We start from the raw sequence: 21,296 nt of genomic DNA on the forward strand, positions 1-21,296 counted from the left end.
CAAGTTTTATTATTTATGTTTATTTAAGTTACATTGATGAACTGAACTAAATACAATATCGTAGATTGGAAAGGGGCCTTAACCTTAAACTAGTGTACTGAAATCCATTTTATAAGATATGCATTTTAGAAAAGTTTACATTATCATACAGGGCATAAGGCTTACGAAACAATACATATATACATATACTATACAAACTTTTTTCAACAAGTTTATTGTACTGCTGAAGAAGCAAAAGGCCAAGGGGCCACATCGCTCACCTGAGCAACAAAAGCCATAACTGATCAAATCAACACTACAGTGCCAAATTCAAATAGATTCAAATAGCATATAAAGTAAAAATAATAATAATGGTAAATATCAAATTTTTTTGTAATGGTATTTGTTAGAAGATTTTTCTCTTTTTCTCAGATTTTGCAGATACTTAAACAACAAAATTTTGTGGAAAGGTAGAATTATCTACATATATGTAGATATATATGTTTAACATGGTTTGTTTGAACCGATAAACTTTCAGTCATCAGAGGAAGTGCTCCAAAAATTGATTTCTTTTTCACTTTAGCTGTGTTACATGGAAGTAAGCTCTGGAAATTTCTTTCACAGTAAATATTATGCTTCCACACATATTTGAGCTTTTCTGGCCAAATGGTGTCTGAGAAGAATTTTGAAAAATACCAACAAATTTTAAGAGGGCATGGACCCTTCATTTGAAAAAAAACATCTAGTCCTCTTTACCCAGTGATGATTTGGGCCAAGTTTGGTTAGACTTGCCCAGTTGTTCTGGGTAAGAAGATGAAAATGTGGAAAGTTAATGACAACAACAAGAACAATGACAGAAAACGGACAAATCATGATTAGAAAAGCTTGAGACTTTGGCTCAGGTTAGAGAAAAATTGCTCCAGAGACCTATATGATATAATACATATACATCGAAGATTAACAATTATTAATAATTATTAAATTGTCATTATATACAACTCACTTTACTGTGTTACCCTGCTAACATGTAGATATTAGGTAGCATTTTTCACAAAATAATTTCTTTAGATATATTGCAATAATTATTTTCAAACTTGGCCATTCAGACTGCCAATCTTGAATCAAGTGCACAGAACACAGATCAAATTTATTTATTCTTCTTTATCCTCTTCATAGATATTCCTGTTTGTCTGTTTCTTCAAATGGCAGTCCTGTTTTGAGATAGACACAAAGAACTATGAACTCCTTCATTAAAACATGGGTCAAATAGTGCATGCCAATTCTGGAAATAATCTACGAACTAGACAACATTGAATGGTAACCATCTCAAAGTGCCCTATTAAAAAATGGACTAAAGGATGAAAAGCATTTCAGAGAATTTTGCTATGACCTTGACCTATGACTCAGAAATTTTCCAGCTGACATAGACCTTCTAATTCAATCTTATTACCCCTTACAACCAGGCATTTTTGTTTAACCTGAGAAAGTTCAAGCAAATAGGAAATAACCTATGGTCTAAAACTGATTATAAAGAATTTTGCTATGACCTTCACGTTGACTTGCTTCAAAGTCAATGCAAACCATTAACCAAAAAGCTTTGTTTATGTGAAGTATAAACCAAACTTATTAGCAAAATGGGGCTAGGTGGAGAGTATAGAGGCTCTTAAACAGGAATTTTGTGTGATCCAATATGACCTTGACATTTGACTTACAAACAACATTCAAGGTTTTTGCATACCCTTTAATCAAAGGCACTCAGTGGGTGAGGTATGGACCAGATTGGACCAAAGTGAGAGAAGATATGCTCCGGAAAAGGATTTTTCATTTAATACTGTTATGACCTTCACACTTGACCTTGAAATTTGGTTCAAGGTCACAGCACAACCTTTACTCAAAAGCTCTGTTTATCTAAAGTATGAACCAAAGTGGGCTTTATGGAGAGCAGATACAGTAATTGTAAAACAAGAAAATTTGGGACATATGTACTTTAGTGCAAACACAAGTGCTTATACATTGGCGCAAATAAATTTTAGCGCACAAACTTATTTCAAAAGAAAAAATGTTTTGTTTGAACAACGCCTGGATTTAATTTTGTGTTCGCTCAAGCACGTAAACACATTGCCTTTGATATCTAACTCACGTCCACAAGTAATACTACAAAATGTTGATAGAGACAAATTGCTTTTGTCCCAATTCAAAAGTCAGGGGCAACATTGCTCTATATACCTACATAAACCTACATAAAACTTTAAACCCTTTGCGAGGCCCTAGAATTGTTCAGGGGGTCATGATTTCGTTATGATTTTCTAGAAAAACACACAGGGGTAAAGTTTTATTTATATCAGCCGATCAAAGCAAGATATCAATCAATTGTGTATTGTCAGCGTTGATGATCGCCTATCTTGATCACATTTTCACCTCGAAGCACTAAAATAAAGTGACAATTAAAGGGAGAATTCAAGCCAATTTTGGAAGGAGCTAATGATAGGTACATGTACTAATAAGCAATAAAATTGAATTGGTCCATCCATTATTATTTAATTTGCAGAACTGATTTGATTACCACTTAACATTAACGATTGTATAAACAAACAGAATCGACCGTCCAAAATTACAGAAGGGTAGGGTACATATTCAGTAGTAAAAAATTGACTGAAGTAATTGTTTTGAGACATTAAAAAATGAATACATATGGAAAACCATTGGGGCATGATAAATTTTAGTGCTGAGAAGCAGTTGCAATAAAGGTGCAAAAATTTATAGTGTGCCATATTTTTATGGCGTCGAGCGAAGCTCGAAAGCCATCTAGGGATCGTACGTCCGGAAGTTACATTTTTAGGAGCCAAACAACTCAAATGAGTGCAATGTTTTCGTATGTGTTTCAAGAAAAATAGATGACATACTTCAATTTCGAGCAGAACTGTACGTCAACAAAACAAGTTTGCAGATTCGAAATGGTTGCCGTCTTTAAAAATGTTCACATTTTATTGAAAACAATATGTCTCGGTTTCAGCGGATGAATACACTAGCACCGAGACACATGCGATAGCTGGGCTTACATACTCAGTTTGGTTATGAAATGTACTAGCCTGCAAAATAGATGATTTTGTATCCATATCGAAAATTGACAATGCACAAATGTTTGATCTTGTAGAAACAAAACTTCCTAATCGAGCGATAAGTACATATACATAAACCAACTAGTGAACTACTTTCACTTTGTAAACAACGTGAATGGGTGCTTTCTTTTATCTACCCCCGATCTTTTCGGCCCGTGTCATTTGGATCCTTGTGAATTTTAGATGAAATTGATAATAAGAGACAGAGTGGTTATCAGCAGTATACAATATATAGAATTAAACACAATAATAATTTAAATATTTATTTCCATATAAATAGAGAAAAAAAATCTAAAAAAATTTTAACTCCTAAGATATTACTATAAACTTAAATTTTCAATTGAAATTCAAAACTTTTTAAGAATTAGGTGAGCAAATTTGTAATGAATTGTAATTTTATTAGTTATGTGATAAATAACATTTTCTATTTTTTTTGAAAAAATTTTTTTTTTGATAATTTATGGAAAACAAAATACCAGCTTTTGAACTTGGTCATTTTTTGGCAAAATATTGCATATAGGGTACCATCATTGTATGGATAAGTCCTCCTACAGTTTTCAAAATAGGAAGTTGTTCTTTTGCAGATCAATTAAACATATATCAGAGGTATGCATATTGCTAGGATTTTGATTTTCGATAATTTATGAAAATAATACCAGCTTTTGAACTTGGTCATTTTTTGGCAAAATATTGCATATAGGGTACCCTCATTGTACGGATAAGTCCTCCTACAGTTTTCAAAATAAGAAGTTGTTCTTTTGCAGATCAGTTATACATATATCAGAGGTATGCATATTGCTAGGATTTTGATTTTCGATAATTTATGAAAAAAATACCAGCTTTTGAACTTTGTCATTTTTTGGCAAAATATTGCATATAGGGTACCCTCATTGTACGGATAAGTCCTCCTACAGTTTTCAAAACAGGAAGTTGTTCTTTTGCAGATCAATTACACATATATCAGAGGTATGCATATTGTTAGGATTTTGATTTTCGATAATTTATGAAAAAAATACCAGCTTTTGAACTTAGTCATTTTTGGCAAAATATTGCATATAGGGTACCCTCATTGTACGGATAACTCCTCCTACAGTTCTCAAGATAGGAAATTTTTCTTTTGCAGATCAGTTATACATATATCAGAGGTGTGCTTATTGCTAGGAGTTTGGTTACTGATAATTTATGAAAAAAAATTGCTTGTATTTTGGTTACTGATAATTTATGAAAAAAATACCGGCTTTTGAAGTTAGTCAATTTTTAGCAAAATATTGCATATAGGGTTACCTCATTGTACGGATAACTATTCCTACAGTTTTATAGATAAAAAGTTGTTCTTTTGCAGATTAATTGTACATGTATCAGAGGTGTGAATATTTTTAGGATTTTTATTTCTGATTATTTATGAAAAAAATACCAGCTTTTGAACTTAGTCTTTTTTTAGCAAAATATTGCATATGAGGTACTTTATTTCACTGGATATGGGTTGACATGGATTATGGATACAGTTCAAATATAAAAAGAAAACCCAGTTAGCTGTCTCATTGACAGCTTTTCACTTGTTTAAAAAATTATTTAGGTTTTTACTCTTCAAATTAACTTTAACTCGACGCCATTGTGGCCCTTCAGGCCTTTGATTTTTGTTTTTAAAGTATATGTCCTGAAAAAAGATTTTTGCTTGGTTCAATGTGACCTTGACCCATGACCTACAAACTTTAATCAAGGTCACTGCACACCCTTTGACCGAAGGCACTCTGTGGATAAAGTATAAGCCAGATTGCGCCAAGGGCAAAGAGGATATGCTCCCGACAAGAGATCTCAGACAGACAGATAGACGGACAGACGGATGGACAAACAGACTGATCACTATAGGGCGCCCGCAGAGAGGAGCCCTAATAATGAATTAAAACAGTGTGCATAGTTAATAAAACAATTGAGCAAATGATTATAAAGAAAAGGTGTAATTTTTTAGATAAATTGTAGAAAGAATTCAAATGTCATGCCTGACTAACAACTTATTATACTGGTAATATGAGCCCTTGAAATTTGATGGCATAAAAAGCAGAAGTAATTTAAGGCAATTTACCAATAGCTAATATTTCATAGCTCATATACATATGTACTTACGGTACATTGAATACTCTTTCAATTGAACAGCTTCTCCAGAATGTTGTTTTACGGATCTTTGAATTTATACTAAGAGCTATATTGACCTGGAATAATAGAAAGAAAAAACCAGTATTAGTTTATAATTCTACAAAAAAAAATATTGCCTCCAATTCTAAAATGAATTGGTCATAATTAAGATGGTGAATTCTGAAACTATATACAGAGAAATGATTAGGAATGAAAATCCCTTTGCTGTAATTAAGCATTAATTAGTCATTATAAGCGTGTTCGCTATAACCGTGCTTTATTGTAGAGTGTTACTGAGTTCACAGGCCTCATATCTCAGGAACAACCAGTAAATAGAGTGGTAATGAGTTCACTGGCCTCATATCTAGTACTGTGTAGAATATTTCTGAAGCCACAGGCCTCATATCCAGTATTATAATTGTTCAGAGTGTAGATAAAGTAACGGGCCTCATATCTTAATACCATATAGATTATTAATGAAGTCACTAGCCTCATATCTTGTACTATATAGGATGTTGATGAGTTGACGGGCCTCATATCTTGTACTATATAGGGTGTCGATGAGTTCTCAGGCCTCATATCTTGTTCTACACAGAGTGTCAATAAGTTCACGGGCCTCATATCTTGTACTATAAACAGAGTGTCGATGAGTTCAGGGGCCTCATATCTTGTACTATACAGAGTGTCGATGAGTTCACGGGCCTCATATCTTGTACTATATAGAGTGTCGATGAGTTCACGGGCCTCATATCTTGTACTATATAGAGTGTCGATGAGTTCACGGGCCTCATATCTTACATGTATATTATATAGAGTGTCGATGAGTTCACGGGCCTTATATCTTATATTATATAGAGTGTTGATGAGTTCATGGGCCTCATATCTTGTAATATATAGGGTGTAGAAGAGTTCAGGGCCTCATATCTTGTAATATATAGGGTGTAGAAGAGTTCAGGGGCCTCATATCTTGTACTATACAGAGTGTCTATGAGTTCACGGGCCTCATATCTTGTACCATATATAGGTGTCGATGAGTTCACGGGCCTTATATTATATAGAGTGTCGATGAGTGCATGGGCCTTATATCTTGTATAATATAGAGTGTCGATGAGTTCACGGGCCTCGTATCTTGTACCATATAGAGTGTTGATGAGTTCACGGGCCTCATATCTTGTACCATATAGGGTGTTGATGAGTTCACGGGCCTTATATCTTGTACTATACAGAGTGTCGATGAGTTCACGGGCCTCATATCTTGTACCATATAGGGTGTCAATGAGTTCACGGGCCTCATATCTTATATTATATAGAGTGTCGATGAGTTCAAGGGCCTCATATCTTATATTATATAGAGTGTCGATGAGTTCACGGGCCTCATATCTTTTATTATATAGAGTGTCGATGAGTTCACGGGCCTCATATCTTACATGTATATTATATAGAGTGTCGATGAGTTCACGGGCCTTATATCTTATATTATATAGAGTGTCGATGAGTTCACGGGCCTCATATCTTATTTTATATAGAGTGTCAATGAGCTCACGGGCCTCATATTTTAAGTACTGTTCAGAGTGTCGATGAAGTCATGGGCCTTAAATCTAGTTTAGAGTGTCGATGAAGTCGAATATATACGTGTGTTTGTGTATGTGTATGTGTATGTGTATGTGTACTCATATTACATCTGCAAAATATAACATTTCATTCATTTTTTTTTTTTATAAATTCTACGGTACACTACATATGAAGTTTTTTTCTCCATGCAACCACTTAAAATATTATGTAATGATTTGTTCATTCGAATAATAACATTAACGTAAGAAATAAGTTAACTGGCTGGTTTAGAAAGCAACACATTTTAAATAATGTATATAAGCTACTGTAAGTACACCGGCCGTCATCTGGTCATGTAATTTGGTTACCGTAGTTTGTTGAAGTTTTTTGAAGTAGTGATAAAAAATACACAATAGAATTAAGCAAATATAATTATTATTGTCAGCATCTCGGATTTTGAAAGTCTTAATTAGGCCTAATACATACCCTGAAACACGTTGTCATCCTGTGTTTACGTATTGAATGCGCTTCGATGACTTGCTGAAGAATTTCTTCTGACGAAACCCAACCTCGAATGAACTTTTCGTCTTCTCTTACTATACAAAAACTGCAACTGTATCTGTCAATAAGTTATGTCATCGCAATAACGTCTCGCTTAAGCTTTACAGATACAATGTTTATATCGAGAACGCGGCTGCTATTTAAAAGAGAAAGTACATTGAGTGACGTATGCGATTTGTGTGTACTTGACTTCACGGGCTTCCGGTTGTTTCAGATCACGGGCTTATAGATTTTCCCAATCTGTTCGCCCTAAAACGCGTTCGCTCTAGTTTCCGTTCGAGCTAGGTCCGTTCGCTCGCCATTGACGCCGTTCGCACTGGATCCATTCGCCTTTTTTATATGGGGTTAATTTATTTATATACATGTATTTTTTGTGTACTCTGATCAATTTAAACATTATAAACAGTGGCGGATCCAGCGCCGGCGCGCCGGGCGCGCCCCCCCCCCCCCCGTTTGATTTTTTTTTTTTTTTTTTTTTTGTGGATGATTTTTTTCTGATCATATAAAGTCATGCTTTACTTTAATATTAAATTCAATTTGTAAAATGAAAAATACAAAGATTTATAATTTGTAGGCATATTCATGTAGAAGTGTTATTTCATTCGATATAGTTTAGTAATAAAAAAAAAATAGGAACGGCTCAACTTGTGTACGAGTGGACTTCTTGTGTAAGACTCGGTTTATGTAGTACATAATATTCACAGAATAATTACTCTTCTATTACTTATTCCTGTGTCGAGTGCTACTGCTGAACGAGGAAACTCAGCAATAAAACGTATTAAATCGTCCCAGAGAAGTACTATGGGACAGGACCGGTTAAACGCCCTTACTCTTCTCCAAATTCACAGAGATATTCCCCTAGACTACAAGAAAATTGTCGACATCTTCATTAACAAAAACTCAAGAAGAATGGTGTCTAACAATCCATTTAAATAAAACAGCTATAATTGTGTACGATATTTTGAAGTATTTCTTGTTTTTATTTATTTTAATTATTTACGACCGACAAACTCATTGGTGCAAATTTTCTCCTGGACAATTATGACAAATAACAATATTATTGAGTAAAATTGCAAAAGCCTACAAAATGAACAAAATTTAGTTAAAAGTCTTATCCCAGATACAATGAAATAAATACTTCTTATTTGTAAGAGCTCAATTGAAACTTTCTGCAGCTTTTGTTACTTCAAAATTAAATGTCTCATAACATTTTGGTAACATTTCTAGTGACTAAAATGACGGGAAAATAAGTAAAAATTGGCCCTCCAGACAACATGATTTTGCCTTTCAAAATATCTAGATTTCAGGAGCTTCCGGGGGCTTCGCCCCCTGGACCCCCACCAGGGCTTCACCCTGGACCCACGGGGGGCCTCAAGGCGGCCCCCAGACCGCCTGCCTTTAACTGCGCCCCCCCCCCCCCCCCGTTTTCAAATTCCTGGATCCGCCACTGATAAAGATATAAATTTTATAATAAATGAAAACAATACGGCCATTTTCACATAATAATCACCGTTACATTATGTCGATTCGAAAACTTTTGAATCGATTTATTTATTTTTTATTAATGTTACTACATTTTAGTTTCTTCTGTTTTTATTTTGTAATTATTTTAAATTTTACCTTATAATATAACCATATCAAATTATGAAATTTGTAGTGACTAAAGGAGATCTTGTGATCTTAAATATTAATTACTGGTATATGATAATTAAATATCATTAAATTAGTAATTATATAAATATAACTATAATTTGTAAATAATGTGCTTGTAATAAAGTTGGGAATAAATTGCACATTATTTTCAACCTAAATAACTTATCTGTTATCCCTTCATCAAGCCTTCACAATGATTTTCATCTATAATGCTGTAGTTTGTACATACTGTACATAAGTATTTTCTCATGACTGTATTTTATTAGTAATGAGATGAAGTTCATTGTCATTGATAATTTAAATCCACTATATAAGTATTATTTCCCCTTATAGAATAGATATAAACAAAATGCATATGGATTTATAATTTATTCAATAGTTGGCTTTATAATCATGAATGAACATCAAACATACACTACAAACATTTTTCTGCAATTATCGCTACCTTCATAACTTGCATGAATCACCAAAAAAAGCATTTTATTATTTATATTAACATCTTTCTTTTAACTTTAATAAATTGATTACGAAAGCAAGTAAAATTTACTAAATTATTATTTATGTACATAAGCACGTTAGCTAGAAGAAACAGCCAAATCGTCTCCTGTGAGACTTTGAGTCTGGCATCATCATGATTATTTTGTGCAGTCCGTGATATTTCTTAGGTCACTGTAGGTTTTGACCAATCGATAAACAGGGCGATGATTTCTAAAAAAAAATACACTACCTGTGAAAGAAATACAATTGAAATTTCTGAAAGGGAATATATCCAAGACATCTTCATTAAACAATTATATCCCTTTAAACTCATAAAATTTTCAAAACAATTTTCTTACGGAGATTTGTAATGGGAAATGTTTACATCTTTTCTCCATTCGGAATACACTCGGAATACATCGCGCAATTTTTTAACATTATTATCCGGGCTTATTAATGGCTGATGCATTGCAAAATCTCCGGTAGACTTTCAATTTTTGGATGTGTATTGAAACCTGAAGCGGTAGAGGGGGCGTTTCAAAACAGATAATCTGGACATTTTTCATATTAGTGGATGAACGTATTTACTATTTTTGAAATATCAAGCAAGAAGTGGTGGAAGCAAAAACTCCGGACAGTGTATAGATGTAAATATAAATAAATACAGCAAGCACTATAGAATACACATATAACTAAAATAATCACTGTTCAACACACTGATCAACACATTTCAAAAGTCAGTCATCACATCGCATTATATATTAAAACAGTTCGATCACTCGGTGTTGACGGACGGGCTGCAACAGGACGATATCGCTGGCAGAAAGTGACTGGTGGTCTAAGCTTCTTCCATGTACTCATCCCAGGTTTTCTGGATACTTTTCTCTAGGGCAGTGTATATCCGGTTAGTCTCCCTCTCCAAGTCCGCAGATCGCACAGCAACAACAACCACCTCTGCTTCCTGTCGCAACTGAGCACCAACTTGTAGAAAGAGACGTACACCCCTGTGCCTGGCCAATGTGTTCAGTCGGTTGTGCCAACCTGAAAAAAGGGATTATTAATTAATAATGGTGCATCACAAAATTACATCACTTTATTTATATCATTGGAAAATATAATTGACATGATTAGATATTCTATGTATAACAAACACATTTTGTACTGTCATGTCACTTAGCAACGCATTACAAATTGGTACTTACATGCACGAAAATCATGCGCGTACAGTTCGCCTTAGAATTCACGTTATTCCTATATCTTAAAGCAGTGGTGTTTTCTTTAAAATTAAGACATACTGTATAACAAAATAAATAGTGCCTGTTTGGGAGGATAACAGTTGAAATTGACACCCCTCGAAAACCATTGTCAACCGACGCGAAGCGGAGGTTGACAATGGTTTTCGAGGGGTGTCAATTTCAACTGTTACCCTCCCAAACAGGCACTATTTATATAATAATAACATGTAGCTGATCCTATACAAAAAAATCTGTTTCCTCCTATATATTCTTATACATTGCACTTATAATCATGTCCCTTTTCTAACAGTGTGATTTATAGTCATATCACATTCAGCATTGCAGTTCTCAAAAAGACCCTTAACAATTGTTTATATACAGGATATAAACCTACATCAAACTAAGAACCCCTTGTGAGGCACAATAACCGCCCAGGGGCCAAAGATTCAACAATTTTAAAGAATCAGCAAAATATAAAAATGCTATAAGTACTATAAGTACTCTCTCTTAACGATGCACAGATCTCTATATCTAATCAGTATGCACTCTCTATCTACTCTCCCTATCAATCTATTCTCACTTTCTAGTTGTGAACATGAGGACGACTCAACAAGACATACAGCTAAGGTAAAATATTCTCATCGTTATATTCCACCCTAAATGTCTGAGCTTAAAATAATATCAGCAAATTGTCAGGGTCTGCATAATTTTAAGAAAAGGAAAGATGTTTTACAATACTATAAACAATTAGAATGTAATATTTTATGCTTACAAGATACTCACTTTACTATTGATATGGAAACAGACATACGTAATGAATGGGGATACGATGTTTATTTTGATTCATTTACCTCTCAGTCTAGAGGTATAGCAATATTTGTAAATAATAATTTTGAGCACAAAGTCCATAATACAGTAAATGACAATTCTGGTAATTTCCTTGCCCTTGATATTGAATTGAGTAATATACGTGTAAGTTTAGCGGTTATATATGGCCCTAATGAAGATAATCCTGGTTTTTATAACATGGTATCAGAAGCTATAAATAATTTTAAGAATGATAATATCATTTTAGTTGGGGATTTTAATCTTGTATTAAACCCAGACAAAGACTATCACAACTATAAGCATATCAATAATGCCAAAGCTAGGGACAAACTGTTGGAAATAAACTCTCACCACAACCTATCAGATATATTCAGAGAACTTCACCCTGAAAAACTAAGATATACATGGCGCAAACCTCGCCCATTCAAACAGGCACGTTTAGATTTTTTTTTGGTTTCAAATTCTCTGCTAAATATGGTACAAGAAAGTGATATTTTATCAAGTTACAAGTCTGACCATTCTCCAGTTTTATTAACTCTCAAAATTGGAAACTTTACTCATGGAAAAGGTCTATGGAAATTTAATAATTCCTTGTTGCATGATTCAGATTACATTAAAACCATTAATACCATAATCATGCAAATCAAAGAAAATTATGCATTGCCCGTATATAGTAGAAATGGCATTTCCACTATATCTGACTCTGAAATACAATTTACAATTAATGATCAGCTTTTCCTTGAAACTCTTTTAATGGAAATTAGGGGCAAAACCATATCTTATTCAAGCTTTATAAAAAAAAGAAATAATGAAAAAGAAAAAAAATAGTAACAGAAATGAATAGATTAGAAGAAAACTATGAACAAAATATAGGTCTGATTAATGAAAAAAAAAAGGAATTGGAAAATTTAAGAAATCATAGGCTTATAGGCAGTATGGTGAGATCTAGAGCTAAATGGGCAGATGAAGGAGAAAAACCTACAAATTATTTTCTGAATTTAGAAAATCGACATTATACAAATAAAATAATACCAAAACTAATAATAGAGGAAGAGAATTTGAAAGAAATAACAAACCAAAGGGAAATTTTGAATGAAATTGAAAGTTTTTATAAGAATTTATATAATAAAAATGATGAAAACTTTGACTATAATCTAAATGAAATTTTAACAAACATTGAAATAAAAACACTTAATAATAAACAAAGAGACTCCTTAGAAGGTGAAATTTCCTTTAAAGAAGCTACAACAGTTGTGAAAAATATGGCAAATAATAAGAGTCCAGGTAGTGATGGATTTACAACAGAATTCTATAAAGTTTTTTGGAACAAGATAGGACATTTCGTGGTTCGATCTCTAAATTATGGGTATTACCTGTATCCCAAAAGATGGTAAAAGTAAATTTTTTTTTAAAAATTGGAGACCAATAACACTATTAAACGTTGCTTATAAAATAGGTTCTGGATGTATTGCTCAGAGAATTAAAAATATGCTTGATACTATTATTAGTCCCGATCAAACAGGTTTCATACCAGGGAGATATATTGGTGAAAATACTAGACTGATATATGATCTTATGCAATATACAGAGGAAAATGACATCCCTGGTGTATTGTTAATGATTGATTTTGAAAAAGCCTTTGATACTGTTTCCTGGAAATTTATTCACAAATGTTTAGATTTTTTAAACTTTGGAGTATCCATTCAATCTTGGATATCTACTTTTCAATGTAATATAGAATCATCGGTCACACAAGCTGGATATCTTTCAAAATTTTTCATTTTTCAAAATGATGGCATATAAAGCATATGGCCTTAGATGAAAGCTTATTTCAGCAGAAGATATGACTAGAATTTCAGAAAAGTTGTTATTGTAAGTACATTGTAATTATTTCAATCATTTTACAATTATGAATGATGGATTGCATCAAAATGACACATTTTGTCAAATTGCAGCATATTAGAGTACATATTGTAACTATAGTAGCCAATATGCACAGCTTAAACATTTCTACAAAAATATCAGTTTTAGTAATTAGAGTGAAATCAGTAACTTGTTTATAGGATGTGCCATTGTAAAATACTTTAGAATTTTACTCAGGAATTAATTGCTTTTACATGTTTATTTGATTTTTTTAACAAATATTGTCAAATTTTAAGCATACAAAACATATTTTTAATACCTTAGGTATATGGTTATTTCTGAGTGTAGGTATTATCAAGCTTATAAATTACTTTATGCATTTGATATTCTGCAGGTCTTTTCTGGAGTGAAACAGCCAGACCCAAAGCCAACTACCATCCAAGGAGTTAAACAACAGGACCATTTTCCTTGCATTGATCCAGACTGCATCAAAGTATTTAGGAAAGAGAACCAACTTGTGCAACACCTTTCTGTTGGTCAGCATGTCTATGATGAACAGCAATTGGACACCCTTGAGGACAAGAGTAGTGAACTTCGACTTAATCAACAAATTCTCTCATCTATCCCAGTGGTTTTTGAACAACCAACAAATTTCTGTGAAAGTCATGGCTGCGCTCTAAAACGAAAAAAAAAGACATCCCGCTTTTCTGGAAAGGTGAGAAATTACCTCACTGCCTTGTTCAGAAATGGAGAAAAGACGGGGAAAAAACCAAGTCCACACACAGCTTCTAGACAAATGCGATCTGAAACAGATGAAGAGGGAAACAGAGTGTTTTCTCCAGATGAATGGCTCTCTCCTCAACAGATTAGAAGCTTCTTTGGAAACTTATGTTTGAAAAAGCAGAAAGTATCCAACATAGTGAAAGGCGAGGAAAGTGCAGAAAATGATGAAGATCTTCAAAATGTAATCAGTGATCTTGTTGCCATTGAACGTAGCCAAGTATTATCCAGTATTGTCTCTGAACTGACAAATAGTTAAGATTATTATAATCTTGGGGCGAATTACATTGTAAAGTAATGCATTACATTACCATTACTTCATGAATTTGGGCATTAAATTACCATTACCATTACTTGATTTTCTTGAAGTAATGCATTACATTACCATTACATGAGTAAAGTAATGCATTACCATTACCATTACTTTCTTTTTAAAAAGTAAAGCTAATAAAGAGTTTTTGCAAATGTTTCAAATATAAAACACTCTTTAACATATATCTACAGGTTCATGTTCAGTATCAGGTTCAAATTCAATGACTATATATACAAGAGTCATTCTTTATTTGCTCAATATATATCATCTTGTGGCATTATGAACAACATATTACATATTAAGTGAAAAAATATTTATAGACATTTGGCATGACACAATGTCAGATATGATATAGAGACTCAGAATTCATGCATAATAGAAAACAATTTATGGAATAATGTTGACGTTATTAAAGCACTAAATAGAGATACTTCCCCAGATTACACAAATCTTTATAATTTTGGACACTTAATTGTATTAATTTATAAACAGAGGGTTTTTCACAGTTATATTTCTTAATATATTTTAATCGGATTTCTTTATGCTGAGGACACTTTAAGACAAAAGATTGCTGTTGCACTTTATGATCAAAGTTTCAAAGGTTTCATCTTTTAACTGCATCCTATTAGTTTGATTTTTATCATGGATGGACAGTGCATTCATTTTGCCCTTAAAGGTGCATGTCTGTCCTCTATTCTATTGGGACATGGCGTAGGGAAGGGGATTGGGGTGTTTAGCAGTTTCTTATAACAATGGATTGTTTTGATACTTAGGTTATCCTGGGGGCACAGTGTGTTGTTGACACATCTTTATTGAAGTGCAAACTAATTGGAGTAAATTGTTCAAATGATTTAAAACTCTAAATAACAACACTCATAAACGTGTTATGAAACTGTGTTGTTATATCTAGTAATATGAACAATTCAGAAATGAATTTTTATAAATCTTTTTTAATAATACATCTAAAACATTTTTATTTCAAGAATTATTTCTTTCTTATTATGATAAACTAATTTATATTCAATTTCAGCTATTCATCACATTTTTTAAGTGAACATGCATAAATAAGCATAGTAATGCAAAGTAATGCCATGTAATGCCAGCATTACACTAAATTTTGGAAAGTAATGAATTACATTACCATTACATGTAATGCTAAATTTGTGGCATTACACATTACTAGCATTACTTTGAAAACATGTAATGCATCGCAATGCATTACCATCACATTTAGCATTACCCCAAGCCTGGAGAATAATTTCATATAGGAAATACTCTTTCACTTTGAATGTGAGGATGATTACTTCAGATATCTGTTTTTCTTGAAATGGTATCCAATTTCCTGATACTGTCACACTGTTGTAAATGTATACATGTTGATACTTTTAGTATTGATGTATAGAATATCAGAATTTGTCTAAAAAAGTTATTGTTCAAACTCTTGCCAGAATTTCAATTTAAAGTTTCCAATGAAGTATCACAGTCACTTGATGATATTATTTGGTTAATTGTGATACATGCATGAATTGATGATGTTAGTCCTCTAATAGCACTATATGTGTATGAATGATGTAAGTCGTCTAATAGTGCTACAGGTATAAATTGATTATGTTAGACCTCTAATAGACAAATATGTAATAAACATGTATCAATTGAGGATATAAGCTATATGATAGCACTTCATTAATGATTTGATGATAAATTTTGTCTAATGTCACTTAATTGTATGAATTGATGATGTTATTTGGCCAATAGTGCTACATGTATGAATGTTGGTTAGTAGTGCTACATGTATGAATGTTGGTTAGAAGTGCTACATGTATGAATTAATAATTTTATTTGTCAATTAGCGCTACAAGAATGAATTGATAATGTAAGTTTGATAAAAACATTTCATATATGAATTGATGTTGTCAGTTCTCTAATAGCATTTAATGTATGAATAATGATGTTAGTCCTCTATTTGCACTACATGTATATGAATTAATAATGTTTGGACTAATAGCACTACAGGTATGAATTGATTATGTTATTTGGCTAATAGCGTTACTTACATGTATCAATTAAGGTTGTTAGCTGGATAATGTCACTTTATGAATGATTTGATGATAAAAATTGTCTTATAGCACTTGATGATGTTACTTGGCTAGCTAATTGTGCTACACGTTTGAATTGATGAGTGCTACATGTATAAATTTATAATTTTATTTGACTAATAGCACTACATGTATTAATTGATGTTGTTATACTTTCATGTTAAATACTGAAATCTGATTGGTTAAGACGCAGTTCATAATTCTTTCTATTACCCTCAGCGTTAGCAACGGGTAACATTAAAAATTGTTACATGCGCGAAAATTATGCGCGTACGGTTCGCTGTGGAATTCACGTTATTCCTATATAAAAGCAGTAACATTTTCTTAAAAATTAAGACATTCAGTATAACAAAATAAATAGTGCCTGTTTGGGAGGATAACAGTTGAAATTGACACCACTCGAAAACCATTCTCAACCTCCGCTTCGCGTAGGTTGACAATGGTTTTCTCGGGGTGTCAATTTCAACTGTTACCCTCCCAAACAGGCACTATTTATATAATGTTAGTTGGCGAATAGGGATACATGTATTAGTTGATGATGATAGCTTTCTAATGGAGAATTTCATCTGATGTTTTCATTGAAGGTTGAAATTTGTCTCTATTGCTTATTCTATTGCACAGCTGTGTGAAGAATGGCTAGTCGTATTTCATGTAAATAACTGGAATAATTTGTCTTTGTTTTTGCTCCATTTGAAGCAAAGGCTCATTTAAAGTATTTCTTATAAACGAGTGTTACATGTTTTTTTCATATCAGGTGGTTATATGTACTTTTTCAAGTTCATTACTGTTACAAACAATCCATGAATATTAAACAGGTTATATATTAAGTTAAAAGATTGTAATTTGTTGTGTTTTTCGCAAATACCTACGCTAATGTTGTAAACTTTGCTTAAAAATATATGATAATAAGAATTGTTTGATACACTACACTCATTAAAATTTGAATACATGTAACATGAAATCCATTGTTATTATATTTTAACAGTTTTATGTCAAAGTAAATACTTATATAAATTAAGGTGGTATGGGACATCTGTCGATATTATTATGGATTAATGTACGTTATAATTCAAATAATTTCATCGCTTTAGAATTTTCAAATTTTACAATATTTAACCAAAAAATAGCTTTTAAAAATATTTTGAGAGGTAAAAATTGTAAAACCTCGAGCATGATTCGTACTCATGACTTACAGATTCATAGTACACCCTCTAACCCACTGCACTACGCTGATAGGTGACAATGTTGGGAAAGAAACTACTTAATATATAATTACACATCATTTTATTGTTTATTTCGATAAACAATGCGTAACAACATGGAAGTGTCCCTGGAAGTGTTCCAAACTACCTTAAGGATAATATCTCTTGAAAAAAGTTCATATTTTTCAATATTGCACAACATTCATAATGAAAACATATAATCAGATACCGGTAAGTTTTCCGAGAAATTTATTTATGGGGGAAACACATTCTAGATAACAAATTATAGATACATTACAGCATAAGACTTAACATTACATGAGTGAATAATTCAAACAAGACGGGGGCAATATTATTTAGAACCATTTACAATAATAGAGCTCTTTTTCATGGAAAAAACAATGTATACAATACTCAACAGATTCAAATTGTATTGGATTGCAAGCTCTACGTTAATGGTCCAAGTTTCCTTTCAAATGCACCCCCCCCCCCACCCCCGACTGAGGGCAATCCATAGAAATGATGTGTGTTAATTTTTAATCATATTTAAGACTACTTATTTGTTCAATATACGGTAAGTTGTTTTATTTGGCGAGGAAATTCTAAATAATTATGTAACAGCATTTTTTCCTTCTCTAAGTAATAGTGCACCATGCCATGCCCCCCCCCCGAAATTTCCACTGAATTTCATTTGCAAATCCATCAAACAGATTAAAGACAAGTGAAGACTCTTTAAGCTGACAAAATATTATATTAATTGATGCGTTTTTTTGGGCAGTTATGCTGGTTTTAGTGCGAATAGGTCAATTTTGGTAAAATTTCAGTTAAGGCCCTCATATCTCTGTGTATTGTGTTTAGAAATTTAAATTCATGTTATTTAGGATTACGATGGGTTTTCACAATGTGAAGAAATGAGTTTCATTCAATTGCAGTGTGTAATATTTGATAATTTCCACCAAACTAAAAAGAATTGCATAGCCTACTGTCTAATTTTTCAAAAGTTCTATAAATAGAACAAGGGAAAACCCAAGTGCCATCGGTTTCTATGGTTACTGATGTAATGAAATCAAAATCCTTCTCATCATAATCAAGTTAGGTTATCATGAGTATTTGTGCCAAGTCTCATGAAATTTCAATATCCTTCCATTGATAGCCATTTGCATGGTTCTACCGTAGACTGCCTCTTTAAAATAGACTTACACATTGACGACGTTGTGACTGAAAGTTGAATGATCGGAAAGCATTGTAAACAGATTCAAAATATGTTTTACGGTGCAACCATTATGGCGAGCGCAGCAAGAATTACAATACCTTGCATCATTGTCAACTTAGTGTTATTTAGAAATCAACTAACATCATTTGAGAGAGAGGGGGGGGGAGAGACAGATAGACAAAGAGAACAGACGGAGGGAGACAGAGAACAGACTGAGAGAGACAAACAGACAAAGAGAACAGACGGAGAGAGAGACAGACAAAGAGAACAGACGGAGAGAGACAGAGAACAGACTGAGAGAGACAGACATACAGACAGAAAGAGAACAGACAGAGAGAGAGAGACAGAGAGAACAGACGGAGAGAGAGAGACAGACAGACGGAGAGAGCCGGAAAGACAGACAGAGAACAGACAGAGAGAGAACAGACGGAGAGAGAGAGAGAAAATCAATGTGTTTTACAGTGCTACCGTTGTGGCGAGCGCAGCAAGAACTACACATACTATACATCATTGTCATTTTATTTAGTCATCAACTATAAAAAGAATTTGAAAGAGAGAGAGAGAGAGAGGAGACAGACAGAGGAGGAGAAGGAGGGAGAAAGACAGACAGACGGAGAGAGACAAACAGACAGAACCGACAGAGAGAGCCGGAAGAAAGACAGAGGACAGACTAAGAGAGACAGACTTACATAGAGAGAATAGACGGAGAGAGAGAGCAGACAGACAGAAGGAGGGAGAAAGACAGACAGAAAGCAGACAGAGAGAGACAAACAGACAGAACGGACAGAGAGAGCCAGAAGACAGACAGAGGACAGACTAAGAGAGACAGACTTACAGAGAGAGAGAATAGACGGAGAGAGAGAGAGGACAGACAGACAGAATGAGGGAGAAAGACAGACAGAAAGCAGACAGAGAGAGACAAACAGACAGAACGGACAGAGAGAGCCAGAAGACAGACAGAGGACAGACTAAGAGAGACAGACTTACAGAGAGAATAGATGGAGAGAGAGAGAGAGGAAGAGGGGAGAGAGATGGACAGACAGACAGAACCGACAAAGAGAGGCGGAAGACGGACAGAGAATAGACTGAGAGAGACAGACAGAAAGAGAGTCATACAGAGAGAGAGAGAGAGAGAGAGAGAGAGAGAGAGAGGGAGAGAGAGAGAGAGAGAGAGAGAGAGAGAGAGAGAGAGAGAAGACGAAAAATACGTTTTACGGTGCTACCGTTGTGGCGAGCGCAGCAAAAACTACACATACTAAGCATCATTGTCATGTTATCTGGAGACAGAGAACAGACTGAGAGAGATAGACATACAGACAGAAAGAGAACAGACACACAGAGAGAAAGACAAAGAGAACAGACGGAGAGAGACAGAGAACAGACTGAGAGAGACAGACATACAGACAGAAAGAGAACAGACTGAGAGAAAGAGAGAGAGAGAGAACAGATGGAGAGAGAGAGAGACAGACAGACGGAGAGAGCCGGAAAGACAGACAGAGAACAGACAGAGAGAGAGAACAGACAGAGAGAGAGAGAGAAAATTAATGTGTTTTAAAGTGCTACCGTTGTGGCGAGCGCAGCAAGAACTACACATACTATACATCATTGTCATTTTATTTAGTCATCAACTATAAAAAGAATTTGAAAGAGAGAGAGAGAGGAGACAGACAGACAGAGGAGGAGAAGGAGGGAGAAAGACAGACAGACGGAGAGAGACAAACAGACAGAACCGACAGAGAGAGCCGGAAGAAAGACAGAGGACAGACTAAGAGAGACAGACTTACATAGAGAGAATAGACGGAGAGAGAGAGAGAGCAGACAGACAGAAGGAGGGAGAAAGACAGACAGAAAGCAGACAGAGAGAGACAAACAGACAGAACGGACAGAGAGAGCCAGAAGACAGACAGAGGACAGACTAAGAGAGACAGACTTACAGAGAGAGAGAATAGACGGAGAGAGAGAGAGGACAGACAGACAGAATGAGGGAGAAAGACAGACAGAAAGCAGACAGAGAGAGACAAACAGACAGAACGGACAGAGAGAGCCAGAAGACAGACAGAGGACAGACTAAGAGAGACAGACTTACAGAGAGAATAGATGGAGAGAGAGAGAGAGGAAGAGGGGAGAGAGATGGACAGACAGACAGAACCGACAAAGAGAGGCGGAAGACGGACAGAGAATAGACTGAGAGAGACAGACAGAAAGAGAGTCATACAGAGAGAGAGAGAGAGAGAGAGAGAGAGAGAGAGAGGAGAGAGAGAGAGAGAGAGAAGACGAAAAATACGTTTTACGG

General features: G+C 34.1%; 1 long non-coding RNA gene across 1 annotated transcript; it reads right to left on the reverse strand.

Moving 5' to 3' along the window:
* On the reverse strand, window positions 1-7,597 carry LOC105339424 (uncharacterized). The gene is made up of 3 exons (XR_004596103.2): window positions 7,269-7,597; window positions 5,223-5,308; window positions 1-1,190 (listed from the first exon to the last, which is right to left on the reverse strand). It is a non-coding gene; the product is annotated as an uncharacterized lncRNA (long non-coding RNA).
* Between the last annotated feature and the right edge of the window lie 13,699 nt (window positions 7,598-21,296).

The sequence above is a fragment of the Magallana gigas genome, chromosome 4, assembly GCF_963853765.1.
Source record: "Magallana gigas chromosome 4, xbMagGiga1.1, whole genome shotgun sequence".
Taxonomy (NCBI): domain Eukaryota; kingdom Metazoa; phylum Mollusca; class Bivalvia; order Ostreida; family Ostreidae; genus Magallana; species Magallana gigas.